The following is a 6,000-nucleotide window of genomic DNA, read 5'->3' on the forward strand; positions in this document are numbered from 1 at the left end:
TAGTTAGAATAGGCCTATGGAAGGCTTCATAGTGTACCATGCCCGCGCACCTTGGTAGTGTTGGGGCGTCGACACACCTCGTGCGTATGGGCAACACGACTCACGGTGAAATTGCACCGCCTCTACAGCGTGTAAAACTGTTATAACGGTGGCGCTCATGGTCACGAGCGGTCTAGAAAACTCATAGAATAATTGGTTACTTAAAATGGTGTTGTACCTAGTGAATAATAATCATGCTATAATGTGACTTGATGATACACAATGGTTCTGACAACTAATCAAATGGGTTACTCAGTAGCTTAAGCATAACTTAATATGGATTAATGTTAAAATATTGACCTACTAAAATGCTAATGCAGTAAACCTAGTCTAGCCTTCTGAGCTTCATGAATACTCATGCTATGCTTGTGGAGTATTGTAAGTGCATCTAGCCCTTTAGTGGGTTTTGGTGAATTGAATGACAACACCATTAAAGGTCTAATAAGTTTGCTAAGTGTTGAATAGGAAATTGAGTATATTGCATACACATGAATATTGCATAACAAGATGTATCAAAGGTTCAACAAGAAGGTAAGCTTGATGGTATTTCACATAGTATTGAAATGAAAGCCAAAATTGAGTATTGTTGTGTTGGAAGATTACAGAAACAATCTAGTTCAAGAAGAAGACAACAATGTAAATGAAGTTGATGAAATGGCTTCTATATTGTGGGATATTATAGTATCATGAGAAAGCAAGCATATTTGGCAAATGGCAAAAGAGACATGAGTTGATGTTCTTGGATTGGTCTCTATAATGGCTTGCTTTTCATGAACAAGAAGAATTTGATAGTGAACTAGCTTTGATCAAGGATTGAAGAATGAATCAAGAATGCATAAGTGAGGAAATAACAAGCAAAGGTCAAAAGATAAAGGATGTGATTCATATTGGATATAAATCAGTCTCTACATTAGATTGCTTGTATGGACAAAGATTTGGTAAATCACTTTGCAGTTAGTTTGGTCAAGCTAGAAGTATGAAGATAAAGATTAAAGTGAGTATTGAGTGTCAAGCCAAATGAATAGGATTTAAGGAATCATGAATTGGCTTGACGATATTGATGTTGATCCATATATGTCTCTATGTGAGTCAAATCGAAGCTTGATTGATCTCAATATTTATATCTAGAAGATATTCAATCAAGGATCACAATATTGAAGAAACAGTTATTTAATGGATGCTTAAACTTGAGTATGGCTTGATAAGGTGAAGATAGAAAGGAAAGGGCTTTGAGGGACTAAGCAAAGGTGAAGGGCAAGCGATGGCTTGAGCACCGAGGTACCATGGCTAAGGTGAAGAAGAGAGTACTTGCATTGAGTTGAGGAACTAATCAAGCTATGAGGAGTCATGTTATGTTGAGGATCAAATCATTTGTTGAAGTGACTTGAAGCCATGAATTGAACTCATATGTATAGAAATGGTTCATGTCACATGCTCAAGGTGTGTTTGCTCAAAGAAAGGAGACAAAGTTGATTGCAACCCTTTATGAAGCAATATTGATAAGAAATGTCATATGAAGACATTGAAGACTTAAGTGGTTAAACTGGTTATATTCTCTTGTTCTTGAGTATAGGTATGTCATACTATCAAGGGGGATGCAGTATGAATCATAGACAAGTCTCAAGTGCTCAAACTAACTAAACCTAAGTGCAAACATGAGAGAAACTCAATTGCACAACACTTGCACTTGTTGGTTTTAGGGTTTGTTCTCTACTGGGCCCTCAAAACAAGTTTTCCAAAAAGTCCAAGATCACTGCAAACGGAGTTCGGAGTAAAAAGTTATGGCTTTTTCCATTTGGTGACTTGTGGTGTCCTCGAGACTCACGGAGGTTTCGCGTGATTACATGGAGGCTCCAGGCCGCGGAGGCTCCACGCCTATACGTGGAGGTTCGGGGGTTTGCGGGTCACAACAGCTAGTTTTGACCTCCAACAGCTAATTTTTGTGGGCTGAGTATTTATATTCATCCCACGTCTTCTGGCCAAGCTGCTGGCTCTCATTTCACTCCCAACCTATTCCAAGCCTTGTGAGAGCTCTCTCTAACCCCTCTCTTTGTGAGAGCGAGTGATTAGTGGTTAATCAAGTGTTAGAGAGCAATTAAGAGCAAATCAACCCTTGAGCACTTGTTGGGCTGCGTCAAGCATTCATTGCACATTTATTACTATTGGAGGTGAAGCCTCCTAGACGGCTAGGCGTTGCTCGGTGAGCTCCCATGCTTGTGGTGAGCCACTTCTAAAGCCGCTCCGGTCCTCAAAATCGCGAGTGGATCAATTCAAGTCGACCCAAAACAAAAGAGGGGCAAAGGGTTCATAACCCTATCGACCCGAGGGTCGACCCTCGATAGTACGACTCCCCTGCGCCACCTCACGCCTCGGCGGCTCTAGCCCTCCGTCGCCGTCACGGCTCTCCCCTCCCGATCGACGTCGTGTCAAGACCCCCGGACCTCCACCGCTAGTCCTCTCGTCGCCGCGACCGCAAGTGCAGGAGCTCCACGGCGCAGCTCCTCTCTCTCCCTGCAGGCTGCAGCACGCTCTGTGACACAGCTCTCCCCTTCCGGTCGCCGTCACGTCGAGACCCCTAGACCTCTGCCGCCAGTCCTCCCGTCGCCATCGACTCCCCCTATAGTATGTTCACTTGCTCTTTTCCTCTCATAATTGGAATCTTGGATGAGAGTAGTAAGAGTCTGTGATTTGCAATTGGACTCCTTCATATGAAACAAAGATTTCCTGTAGATCTTGGATGGGAGTAGTTAGAGTTTGTGATTTTGCATTGACTGAAATATGAGAGAACAAGGATCTATTGCTATGCAGTTTCTTATGGATAGAATTATGAGAATAAATCCTGAAAGTCTGAGGGAAAGTCAATTAATTGAATGAATGTCTGATCTTCTAAAATAGTTCTTGTCAGATCGAATCTATTTGCAGCAACTCGTTGTTATAATAATAGTTCTAAAATATTATTATATATATACTCTCTGAGCCATTTTTGTCACTACATCATGGGTGATAATGATAAATATTTGCCACATTATCTATTGTTCCACACAATTAAGGCATTATGTTGTGACATAATTTGTCATAACTAATATTTTCACACAAATGCTATGTTTTTATGATGAAATTATCAACACAACATGTCTTATTAGTCCTCACAAAAAGATCATATTGTGAGGACAAGTTTTGCCACCGTAAAATATGTGACGATGAGTTACATCACAAATAAAATGTGTTGTGGTGATAAGGCGCCACTTTTGCCCATATAAACTGTGGCGATCACCTAGACACAAATGCAACTAAAATAGTGAGAAAAAATTTTGACACAGTAAAGTTGTATAATGGCGAAACTTTGGTCACTAATATTTAGTCTTTTGTGACAATATAATTTGTCACTTTAACAAGAGTAATTGTGACGACCAAATTGCCACAAATTGTATATAATTGTGTCAACTATTACCACCACTAAAAAAGTTATGAGTGGCATTAACTTTTGTCACTAACACGTATGTTTTTGTGACAATGAATGGGCCACAAATGCCTATGTTACTAGTGGCAGTACAATTTGTCACTAATGAGCATGATCATTTGTGGGGAACAAAAATTCATCACTAGAGTATCTGTGAGGCTAGTATTTGTGACGACTTGTGGCGACTTAAAAAGTCGCCACAAAGACTGATTTGTGACGAACAAATAAGCTTTTGTGATGAAAATTTTCGCCACAAAAACCCTTCGCCCTTGTGGTGCAAGGCTTTGCCGTGTGCCTAACGGCCGCACACGGCAAACGTTGACGGCAAGGTGTGGGCATTCGTGTGGAGTTAGTTTTTGTCGTGTGCCTTGTTTTTACCGTGAATTGCTCACGTTAAAGTTTTAAGTTTGCCGTGTGCCTGGTGTTTGCCGTGAGCAACACACGGCAAAGGCTAGGTATACCGTGTGTCTAGCGTTTGCCGTGTGCTTGTGCAGGGCACACGGCAAACCCGACCTTTGCCATGTGTTGCTCACGGCAAACTTTCGGGCACACGGCAAAGGCCGGCTCTTCGGTAGTGTATAGGGCACGGCTACGCTGGTATTTGCCAATTGTCGTATACTCGTATGGACAGTCAATTATGCACACAGAATAGCAGTATTGCTAGGATGACATGCCTTAGAGGCGACCAAAACTACATTAGTGGATTATACTTACCACTAGTATAGAGACATACTATACAGAACGGCTGGTAACTTATTTCTACTAGTGTTTTTCAACACCGTCTACACTGGAGGCCAATAGAAATAAGCCAATTCCACAGGCGGTTCCTTATGAGCCGCCTTTAGAAAAGATTTCCACAGGCGGCTCTCTTAGGGAACCGCCTGTGGAATTTTTTTATAGAAAATATGAAATTGCGTTTTAAAAATAGGGGAAAAATTAATTCTAGCGAAGGCCCAATGGTTAATCACCCACCCATCTCCATCGAAGTCGCAAGTCGAGCATTTTTTCGCATAAAATCGCGTGCTATGCGGCTAGTGGAATTCGAACCTCGCCCTTACACGTAACCTCCTCTACCACTCCACCTGTCACTCAGATGTGTCTATATTAGAGTTTAGTTCCCCACATATTATCCTATACTGAGCATACATTGATTATTTGAAGCCCTAAACAGATTCAAATGGAAAAGTTGTCAACAACAAAGTTTCATAACTTTTCAAGATCTACAACTTTTATATTGGTAGTTTCTCCATCTGAGGTAATTTACAAATTTTGAATTTCAAATTTGAGAAATTCAAACGTTGTTTTCGACGACAAGATGATCTCAAATGAAAAAAATATCAACTATAAAATTTCATAACTTTTCGGGATCTACAACTTTCATTTTGATAGTTTTTTCAAACGAGGTCATTTGAAAACCTTAAAAAAATTCAATTTCAAATTATTTTTATAGGCGGTTTTCTTAAGCAACCGCCTGTAGAAATATGATTTTTAGCTTAAGCAACCGCCTGTAGAAATATGATTTTTAGTGGCGGTTCCTTAGGAAAACCGCGTGTAGAAATACATGATTTCTACATACGGTTTTCTTAAGCAACCGCCTGTAAAAATATGATTTTTAGTGGTGGTTCCTTAGAAAAATCGCCTGTAGAAATGCATGATTTCTACAGGCGGTTTTGTTAGAAAAAACGTATGTGAAAATGTATCTTCACAACAGTCGGTAATTCTAACACCGCCCTTTTTATACAACAGGCGCGTGGTAACTAAAACCGCCTGTGGTATAAAAGGGACATCAGCGTTGTACTCTTTTCTACTAGTGTACGCAGCCATCCAAAAAATTACCAGTCACACATATAGTAGTACCTCTTTGTCTCGAAAAAATGACTCGCCCACGCAAATATACGAGTAGCTATATGTTTTTGATTTGTTGTAAACTTTATGAAATTTTACATGAAAATATTTTCTTAGTTTTATGTATTTGTTTGATAGTGATTGTTTTCTTTAGGGATGGAAATTGATCATATTCGTATTGAATCAAATCCGGATGTCACCGTTTATCATATTTTAATTCGGATTCGAATACAAATAGATCTTGTCGAATACGAATACAAAACGAATGTCTCGGATACAGATTTCTATTCGGTTATTTACACAATTCAACTCAAAATGCTATATTGTTAAATTCAACATGGATGAATAGAATTTTACTACTCAGTTCACTGGTAACCGAAGTGAAATAAAATCAAAGTACACTTCTAATAAAGTGCCATTTTGCTTTATCAATTTTTTGCAGTTACAAAATAATTACACAAGTAGAGAATAAAGTATATTGGTATATAACATAGGCAAGAATAGCTCATAGAAAATAAATATAGTTACCAATAAATATTTAATAATTAAGAAAATCAATTATAAATCATTATTTAATATTTATCATGAAATTGTAAATTTTATAAAATAAAACATAAAATAAAGTATGAAAATAATATGCAACAAAAAGTATATTA

Source organism: Sorghum bicolor, chromosome 2 (genome assembly GCF_000003195.3).
Source record: "Sorghum bicolor cultivar BTx623 chromosome 2, Sorghum_bicolor_NCBIv3, whole genome shotgun sequence".
Classification (NCBI taxonomy): domain Eukaryota; kingdom Viridiplantae; phylum Streptophyta; class Magnoliopsida; order Poales; family Poaceae; genus Sorghum; species Sorghum bicolor.